We start from the raw sequence: 14,949 nt of genomic DNA on the forward strand, positions 1-14,949 counted from the left end.
AAGTCTCTGTGAGTGATGAGATTCTAGAGAGTTGAAAATAAGCATTTTCCCACTGAAATCTGTGAAACGACATTGCTTTAGAGTAAGAAGGTCTTGGGCCTTTCACATCATGAACCTGTAATGAATCACCTGCTGTGGAGTTTAATGTGTATACAAAGAACCACTTTCCAGCATTTTCTTGTCATTTTCCCTCTGCTCTGCAGCAATTAGCCGTCAGCCAAGGCCATTCTGCTGAGGTACAGCGCCCCGTTCAACCAGCGCACCCTTCCAACAGGTGAGATGAGAGTGAAGTAACACCAGACACAGGCGGTGACAGGTAGGTGCCCGTCTCACTGCAAATTCACTGATGGCATCAACCCATGCGCTGCTTAAGCTGCTTCTGATTGCAAAACCGCTCTGCTGCGTGGCACAGCCGTGTGGGGGACTTGCAGCAGACCTGCGCTCGCTCCAACGAGCCATTTTGCTACAATATTTGTACCTTCTGCATAGAAATGGAGAGCCGGGCTTCCAGCACCTCCAAACTCTGCTGTCAGCTGAAGCAGCTGGGAATGCTGCCCCCCGGCCCTGCAATGGCCCCATGTTTCAGGTGGAAAGGAGAAGGAAAGTGGTCCTTGAGCCACAAAAAAAAGTTTCCGGCGTTTCAAACACTGGAAGGGGACTTCTGATATTTTGGAGGCACCACCCCAGCCTTGCTGATATTGTGAAACACATGGGGAAACTGGCCAAGAAACAGCACATTTCACAGCGGGCAGGATCTAAACCCAAAGCCTCGGGAAGGTAGAGAAAAACCTGAACAAACTGATGGAAATAAGTTTCTCCCACAGTTTTCTCTAACTCTGTCTCTTGATTTAAGATACAGAGAAAAGGTATCTCAGTGTGACGGAGGTAAGACAAACTACTGGCAATTCTGAAAATTTTGAAAATCAATGTTTAAGAAGTGTGGGATAGCTGTGGAAGTGACACAGTGCGAAGGGAAGATCTTGAAAGTAGAGTAGTCAGACATAGACCTATGAATATCACAGATATTTTTAGTTGATGGCAATTCTGAAAAATCCACTGGGGGAGGAGTAGGGAACAAGGACAGAAAAAGCAGTTGTCACTGAACTGAAAATCCTGTCAGTGTTGCACACATCAATTTCGAGCTTTTTTTTTTAATGAAAGCAGAGTTCTGGGCACAAAATCAGTTTGAAATAAAAAACTGAAAGTTTCATTTTGAAAGTCAAAGCAAAATATTCAGATTATTTTGGCATGTGTTGGATTTTTTTCAGCATAAAATTCAACAAAGTCTCACAAGTCCATAGACTATTTTCATGCCACTGAATCTGCATCTTTCCACGGAAAACATTTCAGTTTTAAATATTTATCCAGACCTCATCAGTAAGAGAGATGTTTTGTCATGACAGGAACTACAGTAGAAAATGTTTAGTATTCTTAGCGTCCACCCTTCACAGCAGATTTTGCATAATACGTATTTTCTTCTGCTATATACCACTGGAGTACCACTTGTCTTCACCATAACGTAACAAATACCAAAATAAAGATTAGGTGCTGTAACTAACATAGCATTATATTATTTTTAACATTCTAGATAAATTCATAGAAAGGACTTAAAAAATTGAGTAGAAGGCATTTTTAAATAAAAGGTTAGATTCCCTCTGGAGACACATGCAACTCCAATTGCATTCCAATTGCAATGCTGCATTTTTAAACAAAGGCAAATATTAACTCATTTTATTTTACCCACATACTTCCTAACTCTGCATACTGTTGCAGCAATTAATAAATAAGTTGTATATTTGACAATATCTAAAGCAGTGACATGAATGCAGTAAAATTTCACTGAAATTGTAATGGATTTTTCCAGCTTCACCTGCTCTAAACATACACACTGTTTCTCACAGGAGAGTGGAAAACCAGGGATGCAATGCAGCCAGCGCAGCCCAGTGGGAGCCCCTTGGTCTTGCTGTCACAAGAACTAAGGGTGGGAAGCAACTCTTACACTCAGCCATCAAAAAATAACATCCCAGTGTGCCCTGGGATTATCTAGAAGCCAGGCAAGGTGTTTGGCACAGAAGAAATACAGCCTGCCCTTTGACACTCTGAAACAGGGTCCTGCGGCTGGGAGCACAGGTCATGGGCCACCTCGGACCTACGTCAAGACCCTGCCACAGGCAAGCAGTGAAAGGTGCCTGCCTAGCCACAGCCTGGCGCGGGCACCCGACAAAATTAACAGTGCATCGTTACGGATAGCAGCGTGCCCTGCACAACACCCACCCACACTCGCTCCACGTGTATAGATTTTCCAGCCCTCACTGCAAATCAAGGTGACAGCAGATAGATAGGCAGAACAGAGGGAAACCTGCCTCTAATGAGAAACCTCGTATTGAGGAACACAGCTGAGATCGTGTACGTGCACGCACACACACGCATGCAGATTCTTGATTCCTCCAGCCTTTCCCCTTCCCTAGCAGAAATTTCCAGAATTGCTCAGGCCTGACCCTCCTAATTTCGAGAGGGTCCAAAGCAGGTCAAGCAAGGGTCTTTCCAAAGGACTTCCAGTCGGATTTAACAACCAGGAGTCTCATTCTCCCCTTGACTCCCAACCCAGAAGGAAGGAAGCAAGATTCTGGCAGGTGGATACCCCTCCACACACACACATGTGCACCCCCTCCCCCCCATACCCACACATACACACACACACACATATTCATGAAGGGATTATTTGGAAGCCTTTCCAAGCAGGCTTTTCCCCCAGCAAAGTGGGGCAAAAGGAGAATAGTGATAGGGGGGGTTAACTCTCAATCTCAATCTTCTTCCCTCAGCTTGCATTTAATACACAAGCTGAAAATGTTGATCCACTGACATTACACCGTGCCTGTGCTAGGCTTCTTCATCTCAGTTGTGCTGCTGGCATAAGCATACTGCCAGCCTTGACTACTGCACTGATTAAAAAGCTTGCATCAGCCTACATCAGCCACCCCACCACCACCAGCGACAAAGTAGCATCAATACTGGCAAAACCATGAAGTTTCTTCAGGAAAAAGAAAAGCAAAAAAACCAAAAAGCACAGATGTAATCCTTATCTTCATCGCCTCTTATTAATGCTTTTAATGTGCTGTTGTATGGATGGTCATTGCCCTGCATTCAGTTTTTTGCTGAGCCCAGTGATTCAGACAATGCAGCAAATTTCATTGATCGCAATTCACTAAACCGCTTTCTTCTCGGCCAACTGCCAGCTGACACCCAACTTGCAGGACAAAGTGCACACTGGGGACCTACCCGTGGAGGACTGCACCTCAGCCCACAGCACCCCCAAGACCTGAGGGGAAGCTGCCGTGTGCTACAGACGATAGAGGCCACGGCCACCACCACGGCCACCACCTGGAGGGGAAGCCTCCAAATCTGTGGGCGCGGGATGATTGGGAGGCAGCAGTGGGTGGGTGAGGGCTGACCTGCTCCTGGCAGCGCAAGAGTAGCACAATGTGTCGCTCTGCTTCCACCACCACTCGCTCATGTCTCCCCTTCGTGGGCTGCTTCTGAGATCCGTCAGTGGAACGATGTTTAACCCAGCTTGTGTCTGTCGATGCACCTTTACCTTTTTTACAAGGTAAAACTGCCCTGCGTCTTCCCTCCAAACCAGCCTCACACCACGCTGAGTGCTGAATGACTACAGGAAAAAAATCCCCCTGCTGTGAACTTAATCTCATGAGTACTAAGCATAAAGAAGAAAAAACATAGCGTCATTCAAAATGCGGCCTCTTTACAAGCATAACAAATCCTCTGTGGAGTAAAATTTCCAAACTGGTTGATTCTTTCAGAGGGCCATTATGCATACAGAAATGTAAAAAATGTGTGCGTGTGCTTTTTTCTGCATTCTTTTTTCAAAGCTGCTGATTGTCCGTGCGTGTGTGTGCAAATAAAGCTTTCACATTCATAATCAACCACCTCCTCTTCCTTCCCTCCCCTCCTGCCTTATTCTTTTCATACTGCTTCATTCCTTTGTTAGTAGCACTAACCACACAATAAGATTTGCCTGAGAAATTTCAGGAGAATCAAAATGAAGAACAAAATTCTTTTCTTCACATTTTCATGAAAGCATAACATTTCAGGCTCCTTTTTGCCTATGACTGAACACAAATTCATTCCTCTGAAAAAATACACCCTTAAAATTTTTGGGCAAAGGAAACTGAAATGTTTTTCCCCAGCAATGTGAAAATGAAAGTCATATTGCAAAGAATAGGCTGCAAAAACTTCCAAAAGAGACAGCATAGTGATGAAACGTTTCCTTGTAATCTCAGAAAGATCTGGGTAATGAACAACTGGAATACAGAAAATAGTCAAGGTAATTATTTAAAAATACGCGTATCTGTTTAAAGCTCACAAGCTTTCTTTCTTCTCAGGAAAGGTGGTTTAAGAATGGAAAGAGTCCCCAGCTCACCCACGTCTCAGCTGATGGAGTTCACTGCAGGAATGGCTTGACTCTGTTCTTTCCCCTCGTCTGTTCACCCTCCATTGACTCATACTATATTGTATTTACTAATATGACATACACTAACTCAGATAGTCTCTTGCTGGTCTTGATTCAGGTCAGAAAGGAAGAAGGATATACTTCTTTCTGCATAAAAAGTAGCTTTTTTCACTTTTGGTGAAGGAAAACGGAAATGGGAAACAGGAAAGGGAAATGGGAAGAGGAAGGGAGATAGGAAGAACAAATGGAAGAGCGAGAGAAAATTAAGCGTTCCTTTTTTTGATTCAGTGATTCTTCAGATTGGCTTTAAAGACAACAGAAGGTAAAGCAAAGCCACCTTGCGAAATGTAAGTCTCTTCATCAAGCTTTTGCAATGTCTCAAACTCTAAATCATACTGCAGTCCTCATCGCCCATAGTAATTTATGTTCACAAGGTATTTTTCATGAAATACACGACCTCAGCCTAGTTTATGACTCAACCGACTGCAAGTATATAATTGTTCTGTAGTTACCCATCATGGCCGATGTTGAATCCACAATATTTCAGGCGAACTCGATTTGTTTTCACAGAATGGCTAATAAACCTTGAGTTAAACTGCGGCATGTAATACCTCAAGCATCCCCAGACCTAGGAAATTCTCTATGACTAACCGTTTACATATAATCAGTGCACTGATTAGAAGTAATTCAGTTTGATTTGAACTAAAGACTAAAACCAAGAATAAGATAGCATTTTTAAACAAAAGAAATATGTGGCTTATTTTCTCCCAATTCATACAAAATTATTTAGATTCATCAATCTCAGACTCATGAGGAATTCTAGAAGCTGCAGTTTGGACAAAAATACAGTAGCATTCATATCAACTAGTTGTTATGGGTTTGCATGGCAAGATTTTGGTAGCGGGGAAGGGGGCTACAGGGATGGCTTCTGTAAGAAGCTGCCAGAAGATTTCCCCATGTCTGATAAAGCCAGTGCCAGGTGGCTCTAAGACGGACCCACCGCTGGCCAAGGCCAAGCCCATCAGCGATGGTGATAGCTCCTCTGTGATAACATATTTAAGAAGGGGAAGAAAAAACTGTGGAGAAATGGCAGTCAAGAGAGAGGAGTGAGATGATGTGAAAGAAACAACTCTGCAGACACCAAGGTCAGTGAAGAAGGAGGGGGAGGAGGTGCTCGAGATGCGGGAGCAGAGAGTCTTCCCTTGCAGCTCGTGATGAAGACCATGGTGAGGCAGCTTGTCCCCCTGCAGTCCATGGAGGTCCACAGTGGAGCAGATATCCACCTGTAGCCCGTGGAAGGGACCCCACGCTGCAGCAGGTTTGCTGGCAGGGCTTGTGACCCCGTGGGGGACCCACGCTGGAGCAGCCTGTTCCTGAAGGATTGCACCCCGTGAGAAGGACCCATGCTGGGGCAGTTCATGAAGATCTGCAGCCCATGGGAAGGACTCACGTTGGAGAAATTTGTGGAGAACTGAATCCCGTGAGAGGAACCTCACACTGGAGCAGGGGCAGAGTGTGATGAGTCCTCCCGCTGAGGAGGAAGGAGCAGCAGAGACAACGTGTGATGAACTGACCATAACCCCCATTCCCTGTCCCCCTGCGCTGCTCGAGGGGAGGAAGGAGAGAAACGGGAGTGAAGCTGAGCCCGGGAAGAAGGGAGGGATGGGGGGAAGGTGTTCTAAGATGTAGTTTTAGTTCTCATTACCCAACTCTGATTTGATTGGTGATGAATGAAACTCCCTTTTCTCCCCAAGTTCAGTCTGTTCTGTCCGTGACAGTAACTGGTGAGTGGTCTCGCCCTGTCCTTGTCTCGACCCTCGAGCCTTTCGTCATATTTCCTCTCCCCTGTCCAGCTGAGAAGGGGGAGTGATAGAGCGGTTTTGGTGGGCACCTGGCATTTAGATAATGTGAATTAAAAGAAACAATTTAAAGTGTTCAGAACCATGACTGGATTGCACGCTAATTATAACACAAAAAATCTAGATGTCGTTGACCTGGACAACTCGTTACTATCAGTTGCACACAACTGAAATATATTTGTGAAGTTTTCCTGGTAGAATAATGTGTTTGTGTTTATTATTTTAACAGCTTGTCATCATTATCTATTAGGCATTTTTATTTGTGTGTTTTCCAAACTGCCTTATAACTTAAGAAATCAAAAATAAACCCTTCCCTTGTAATGCTTCCATAACTACTGCAAGATTTATACATCACCTTAACTTAAAGAGCAACAGATGGATTGCCAGCAGGAAACCATGAAATTGTCACAAAGACGGTAAGAAAAGGAGAAAACGCAAAAATTGCAAGAGTTCCTATATATAGGCTGTGTTTGATCTACTATACTCCTCTTCTGTCATCCTTGTGAATGCTTACTGTCCTGGAAATGTATATTCTTATCCTAGCAGGGAAGTATAAGGGTCCACAGAGCTTCACAAATTATGAATAAGGGGCCTGCAGCAATGCATTGACTGTGATGTGCACTAGTTTTGACTATAGTGCATTCATGTTAACCGGGATACATCATTATGACCATAGCAAAAGACAAACAAGGTAATATTTCTGTAAGAATTTTTTATTTCATATTTTTCCATCTTTATATACGTAGGAAAATGTCTGTATGTCCCATGCAATAAGTATGCAGCATTTTTCCCAAAGTATATCCAAGGACTTCTGATCAACTTCTGAGACCTAGATTTATTCTTTTATGCAACTGAGCTAAATCATTTAGTTGATGGTACTTGTTCTGCGGAAAACATCATACTGGCTGATTTTTTTTAAAACCCTTCATGCCTGTACTATCATAAAATAGTAAGAAATTATTATTCTTATCAAGCATCAAAACAGAGTACGGAGAATACCATTCATTAAGAAAAAGCCCAGATGTATAGGGAGACCATATAAGGTAACAGTGAGTAGCTGAAAGATGAATCGTTAAAAAAAAAAAAACCACGAGAGAGAGCTGACAGGAAGCATATGCAGAAAGAACAGGCTACTTTTAAGAAGATTATACTCACAAGTGGAGACAGAGAATTTATTTTTAGCTAGTAGAAATGTAAGGGGAATTTTTTTTTCAAGAGAATGAACGATTTGCATGTTTGATACAGACATCTTTGTGCACAGTAAAAATCTTTTAACCGTTTTGGAGGCCTGGTGTCCCTATCAGCAACACTAGAGGCTTATATATCAGGTTATAAACAGCCGCTTCTCTCCTGGCATTAAACATTTGGATGCTTTGCAGGTATAAAAACATATGGTACATGTGACAGCAGCTACCACCACTGGGCAATTTAGGCAAAATCTCCTCCAGGGCTCCTCACCCTCCGTGGCCACGTTCAGGAGGGAAGCCGAGGCGGAGCAGAGGCCCGGGAGATGGGGCAAGGAAAGGTCAGAAGAAGGCAGACACCGTGCCGGTGTCGAGCGAGAGCAGCAGGAGTTGCAGAGCGTCAGGGCTGATGGGTGCTGGCAGAGCCTCCTGACTGCGGCAGGAGCCGCGGGAGCGAGCCTGCACGGTGGTCTACGAAACACGCAAATGACAAAAATCTCTGTTCCAAAGAGGGCTCCATCTCCTTGTCTCCACGAAGCCGAGCCAGCCAACCCTACCTCCTGGAGCCGGATGAGACACCGCCCCTCATCTCACTGCACCACCTCGCTGTGCCGTTTTCCAAGAGCCACTCTATTTGCCAACTTCTGTTTTTGTCAGATCAACCTGTTCCCTGAAGCCTAATGAAAACTCCTTGCCAGATCAATTTGTTTCTGAAGTTTCCTGGTTTCCAGCTCCACTCTGAGTTATTTCATTTTGTCTGCGTGTCAGAACCATTAGGCTGGCAACTGCTTAAATATTTCGTTATTGTCACGGGTGGGGGGGTGCTGGATAATCACAAAGGGAAGCAAAATGTCGGCCCTGCGGAGACGGCGCTCCAAGTGATGTGGAAGCAAAAGAAAACACTAGCAGCGGGCGCTGCCACCGCTCAGCAGGAGAGATGAAGGGGTTTGGGGCTTTTCCGTCCAGCTGTGCGGGTGGCACAGCGCTGCAGGAGGGAGGACGGCGCTTTCAGCAGGGGCCGAAGCGCCGCTCAGCCGCCAGCCCTCTCGCAGGGCCCTGGGAGACACGGCCGGGAGGTACCCGCTCCTGGCGCGGCTGAAACCCGCCGCTCAGCTGGCGTTGCAACCAGCTGAGGCATCCTACAGCACCAACGGCCTCGAGTGGAAATTTCTTTTATTTAATTTATTTTGGACCCAGTGTGGTATTCGGTACTGTCAGGAAGCGAGTGGCAAAGGCCAGAGTGCAAGCAGCGCCAGTCAGGCCGCTGGGGCAGACAAAGGGAGCAGGCCCGCAGCCCGGCTGTCTGACAGCGCGGCAGAGAGAGGCACGGGGCCCTCACGAAAGGCGATGCTGAGTCACGAACCGCAGCGGGCAGACAAAGGGAGACCGAAGGTGAAACAGAGCGTAGACAGAGAGGATTACCAGGAAAGAGCCTGCGTTCCGTATTATCCCTGCCACTCTTCAGGGCTTCACAGGGAATTACGTGCCTTGGTTTTTGAAAACCGTGCGCTGCAGCAGCTCTGTGCGCTCTGCTCTTGGTTCATTCTGCACGCTTTGCTGTGAAATGGGACAGCACTGGTTAGAGTTAGACAGCTCATAACACTATTCAGGATTTTTCCCCTTAGGAGGAAAAAAAACCCAATAAAAGCTGATGTAATTCCCCAGGGCTCCCTTGGCTTTGCTATTGCATAGCTACACAGCATCCCAGAGCAATTGTCCCGAACAACATCCCAGCCGCCCTCTAGACCAAGGGACCTTCTGGCTGCTTGTCCTCCTGTGTGTTTGCTGCTTTATGTAAGGAACGAAACAGGGAGAGCAAAATCAGAAGAATAAAAAGGTGATGAAATTTTCAGTTCAGACACAGAAGGTACATTCAGTACTGGATGTCAGGGGGAAATCTGAGAAAGGAGCTTTTGCGTTCCAGACTCTGACTTCTCTACTGATGGGGTGAAACTGAAGTGGGAGGCGGTGAATGACAGGCTGCTGATCCTCTGCCGCAGAGACCCCTTCCAAACGCCATCAGCCGCACAGAGATCCCGTTCAGATCCTCTGCCTCCCTCTCCAGCACACCATGCCACTGTTTAATTGATTCTGAAAACCTACTTCTTGATCACACCCACAGGTCTCGTAAATGCACCACGATTAAACTCGTCTTGGCCTGGAGGCTGAAGGATCACATATGTATCCGAGCCCTGGTCTGAACACCCCCAAAATACAAGTCCGGAAAACCAACCACAAATCTGCTTTCAAATAAGCAGGAAAAAACAGACATGCGAAAGAAATGTTTTAAAGGAGCAAATGCTGCATTCCTCTAAACCCATGACCACTCACTTTTAAAAGCAACGTATGAGGACACAAAGGAGATACTCAGATTTGGAAGGCCAATCATATTTGAATGTAAATAACTGTTTGTGTACTTGTGAAGGGAAATCATTTTACAGTATATTACAAAACAGCTTGCTGCGTCCGTGTCTCTTTTTTCCACCTGAAAAGTAGGTCAACAATCCTTATGGCTTTGAACAGAAGAAATGAGGAATGCTTGCTGAAAACAAGAAGGCTTTAATTTCAGTCATAAACAGAACGAAATATTAGCTCTGCCTGTTCTATGTGAGATTTCAGTACATACTTAGAAGTCAGGCACCACTGCACGTTATCCAGCGTTCACACCGAGAGCCAGCTGCACCCCAACGTTTCAGTACTCTGCTCCCGTGCCAATACAATGATGAGTTGCAATATACGGCCCGCGGCGAAATAAAATCAAAACCTCTCTCACGCAGAGTAAGAGAGAGATGGGCTAAGACAGCGTTACAAACAAGATGCTATTTGGGGAAAGGAAGATAGCAGGGTGACCGAAGGATCTGATGGTTCAGCATACCCCACCATAACTACCCAGAATATTACAGAATAAATGGGATCTTAAGCTATTTATGAATGCTCACATCATCACAACAAAATTCAAAGGGAAAATAATAATCACGTTTCTTGCCTTCTCTTGGAATAAATATCCACCAAGGGCGCTATGGACTTGATGCAACTAAGCCCAACAAATCTAAGAGAACCTGTATTTCCCCTGTGATAAGAAACCTTTCTCATTCCAAAGGAATACCAATTGATACATTTTTAAAAGCAGCGACCACCTGCTGGGAAGGCTTCTGTTTTCTGCTATCAGACGACTCCCAGTACCAACGGCGATGCACTTGCCTGTTATGGTGTAGCAGGAAAGTTCTGTACAGAACTAAACACGTTAACACTTACGGCAGTACACGCTTACACACACGTGCATACAAACACGACTCAATCCATAACCATGACTGACGCAGTTGCATATTTTCCTTTTTAGTCTTCCTGATAGGCTACTGGGAGTACTTAATCTTACTTAGGCAGCGAGAGAACGCCTAGGTCCCTGCAGTTCTGGCCTCCCCGCTTCACTCCACTACACAGCAACTGCTCATGAAAAAATCCTGGGTAAAAACTGAAGCTTATTGACATTCTAGTTTAGATAAACAAGACTGCATATGCATTAGTGAGGCAAGATGAATAATAAAATTCCAGACAATGCGGGATAGAATAATTGTATTTCATTTAGCTACACAATGCATTTTCAATAGCCCTTTAAAAAAAAGTATTTTATTACTTCAGTTGGGATTGCAAGCACTAGTGGTGTTTGTAATGTGTCCAGTGATTCTGGTGGATCCTTGTCAAATTGCAGCAGGCCTTCCATTTGGATTTTCTCCATCATTAGGTCTTATTTTCCTGTCAGTTTGCCCATTTTGTCACGAGTTTCTTTCAGACAACAGACTGGGCAACATACCTCCAGCAGCAAAAGAAATCAAACAGTCTACAAAAATAAAAATATGTTTTAATAATTATTTCCACAAAAGATGGTTTATCAGAATGTATAATACGAATGCTAGACTCATGATAGCCATTTCAGGTTTCTCAAGCACACAAAAAAAGCTTTGCTTTTCCTTATTCTTAAAAAGAGTTGATACACTAGAATTATATTTAGGATTCTTGAAATGTGTTAAAACAGTCCAACAAAAGCTAACTTGCCAAATTCAGCTGTGATGCAAGATGGGTATAGCAAGTTTAAATTAGTAAGAAAAGGAGTAGACGTTTACATTTTTCCACCGGTGCCACTCTAATGCTCAAAGCTAATTCCAGAAGCTTTTAAATCACACCGATAACTTCTCACAAGCTGAACTGATGCTATGTTAATTATGGACATGATTACTGTTTCAAGTAAACATCGGTTTACGCCAGGCCTGAATTTTACAGTCGCCTTTACTTGCTTTTACTGAAATACTGCTCTCATCGTTCCAGGATCAGAGTCACTTCTTGTATTAATCAGTGCAATTTTCTGAGATTACCGGAATGGCATTAGATTAGGTCAGCAGAGAAACTGGCCCTCTGCATGTATCCTAATTTTACAGCCCCATGAAATACCACATCACTCACATCAGTCTGGCTTTTACCCTTGGAATGAGTTTCACAGCGCTCTCATGCAGCGCAGCTTCATACCATCATTTACTTCGCCGTGTAACCATCCCAAGGTCTCTGGAGAGACCTCCTTCAATCTCTTCACTCCAGACAGCATCTGACAGACTTTGGCTTTTCCCTTTTTCTTTTTTTGTCTTAGTTTAGTGAACATTTACAAAAAAATTCAGGAAAGACAAGAGGTGACGCACTGGTGTCACAAAGAAACGACATCGCTTTTTTTGTTGTTTTGACTGAGGTTGCAGAGGACACTGCAGCTGTACCACTGCCGGCAGGTCCCGTGACGACAGGAGGCTCAGCGCACCGTTTCTTCTGCCAGCTCCTTCTGGCATGGAAGATCATGGTGCAGAAAAGATGGAGTAGGGCTCACAGGCTTTGGTACTGCCCAGCGCAACTGGCATGAGGAGGGTGAGATGGCTGTTTCACCACTATGTGTCAGAGAAGTCACCTCAGAGGTCAATGGGCTACAGTCCTTGCCGTGATCTGGTGAGGGAAGGATGGGACCTCACCCGGTCCGAACGCTTTTAAGCTCCCACTGCCTAAAATCCCCGAATGATCCAGGTGTGGCTGACCAGTGAGGGATCTTCCCTGTTCTCAGTGCACAAAGCGATGCAGTACCTACGCACCATCGCCATCCAGGCTGGCGGGGCATTCACGGCTTGCCTCCCACACCTTAAATCAAGGTTTCCGGAGCATCTTCCCTTTTACCCACCTCCTCATTAAGCTCAAAAATTTAGAAATACGCTAACGTATAAGCAGCGGTTTGTGAATGTAAACACAACCTATCAAATGCATGGTTTTCTTGGCCTCAAAACGTTTACTTCGGACATTTTTGCAGCACCCACAGCGCAAGCGGTAAGTTACAGGGATGCAGAAAGAGCTGCTACACCCGGTTGCAGAAACACCCATTTCTTCCACTTCGGTTTGGGACCAAAGCCAGGCACTCTGGTTCGGACCCAACTGACAGTGGCACTCCAGCACCCTGAACGCCCCTCAGCACCACCCGCCTGGGTGCCTCGCAGGACCGCCCGGACACGGGCCCGACGGGCCAAGGGAGGCCCACGCCACAGCGGACGAGGAGGCTCTGGCTGCCAGGCAGCCCCAGGGTGGCCCCCGACCCCTCCCTCGCCCGTTTTCCCCCTTATTTTCTTGAAAACCCTCCCCGCCGCCCACAGGCCCTCCCTGCGGCCGGGCAAGGCGCGGGAGGCTGCGGGGAAACCCCGCGGCCGGCCGGGCAGGGAAGATGGCGGCCACCCCGGCCCCGGGCGGCAGCGGCGCCTCTTCCCAGGGGCTGTTTCCCTTCCCGCGGCGTCCCCCGCTCCCCGGCGGCGCGCTGCCCCGCCGCCCGCCCGGCCGCCAAAGGAAACTGTAAATTCAAGCGGTCTGCTCGGAAAATAAACACACTCGCCTCCCCGCGAGGCGCTGCGCCCCTCCCCCACCCCCCGGCGGGTCACGTGCTCCGGGAGGGGCGGCGGAGCGCACCCGCTCTTTGTGGCGAGGTCAGCGCCGGCTCCTGCCGCGCCGGGCGGGTACCGACAACCTTCGAAGAGAGGGGCACTCCCCGCCCGGGCCCGGGCGCGGGCCTTCCACCGCGGAGGGGAGAGCCCCCGGGGGTCGCGGTTTGTGGGCGCTGCCCCGGGAAGTGCGGCCCCCGCGGCCTGCCCCGCACGCTGCTCGGGCCGCCGGGGGACAGCCAGCCTGCACACCGCCCCGGCCTCCTGCACCAGCGAACAGCCCCAGCGCCCTTCGGGCCCTTGCGGTGCCTGGGTGCTCACCACCCCCCCCCGCCCCAGCAGCTCCCATCTGGCGCCTCCATTTTGTGCCCCGCCACCGGCGGCAGGGACGGCGCGTTCGGCCTGGGCAGTGTGAGGGGCGGCTGTGGCCACTGCCGCTCCGGTGGCGAGCCCTCGGGGCTGGGGGGGCAGGGACGGTGAGGGCAGCCGCCGTGTCGGAGCGGCCTTCCTCCTCCTGCCCGTCCGAGAGGTGCAGCCGAGGGTGCTGCGGGCGGTGAACAGAGCGCGGGGTTATTTCTGGCTTCTGTGGGGGAAATGCAAGGGGGACGAAGGCTCCTCGCCTCTCCTCTGTCCCCCGCCCGCCCTCGGGCGGTATCGCCGTGACCCGCGACACCAGCGGCGCAGAGCGCGGTGACGGCAGCGCCGGCACACAAAGGGCCCGAGTCCTTCCCCCCCCCCCCCCCCTTGCCGGCAGGAAAACTTTCTTCGGTTTTCCTCTCCCTCCCAGGCCTAATGATCAATCAAACACCAGCTTCCAGACCCCTTCCCCGCGCCCCCCTCCCCTCCCCCAGCCCTCGCACGGCCGCCGGGGTTAACCCATCCCCCCCCATCCCCCCCCCATCCCCCCGAGTCCCGGCGGGGCGGAGAGGGGAGCCCGGCCCTTCTCCTCTGACCTCTGCCGGGATAAGAAAAGCGGGTTAAAAGGTCAAGGAAAACAATTGCCAGGCTCCTTTTTTGCTTGAGTAGCGTGCCAAATAAACCCATCCCGGGGGTCTGGAATGATCCCTCTATGGGGGTCTCTGCCTCCCCCGGGGCGGTGCAGGCTGGCTCTGTGGGAGCCGGGGGCACGCTCAGTTACTGGGGGGGAGGGGGCGGCAGGGCTCCAGCTCCCCTCAGCACCCTTGTTTGGGGACACAGAAACGCGAGGGGGGAGGGAGGGGAGGACTCTGAAGCCTGGCTTAACTCTGGCGAGGTTCCCTGAAATCCGTCAGCTAATACATCGACTTCTTCATTTTTCAGTCGCTGCTGATCTCTGACATCGGCGTTTAAAATCACAGAGTATGGGCCTGGCTTGCTTTTTGCACAAGCTGCACCACTGTGACACCGTTCTCTGGTGAAGTGACTGCGGTATGTGAGAGCAAACGTTTCCTCAGCTCTGTATAAAATAATATTGTAGTGTCGATAGCCGCTAGAACTTCCTTTGACAG

The sequence above is a fragment of the Opisthocomus hoazin genome, chromosome 1 (genome assembly GCF_030867145.1).
Source record: "Opisthocomus hoazin isolate bOpiHoa1 chromosome 1, bOpiHoa1.hap1, whole genome shotgun sequence".
Classification (NCBI taxonomy): Eukaryota; Metazoa; Chordata; class Aves; order Opisthocomiformes; family Opisthocomidae; genus Opisthocomus; species Opisthocomus hoazin.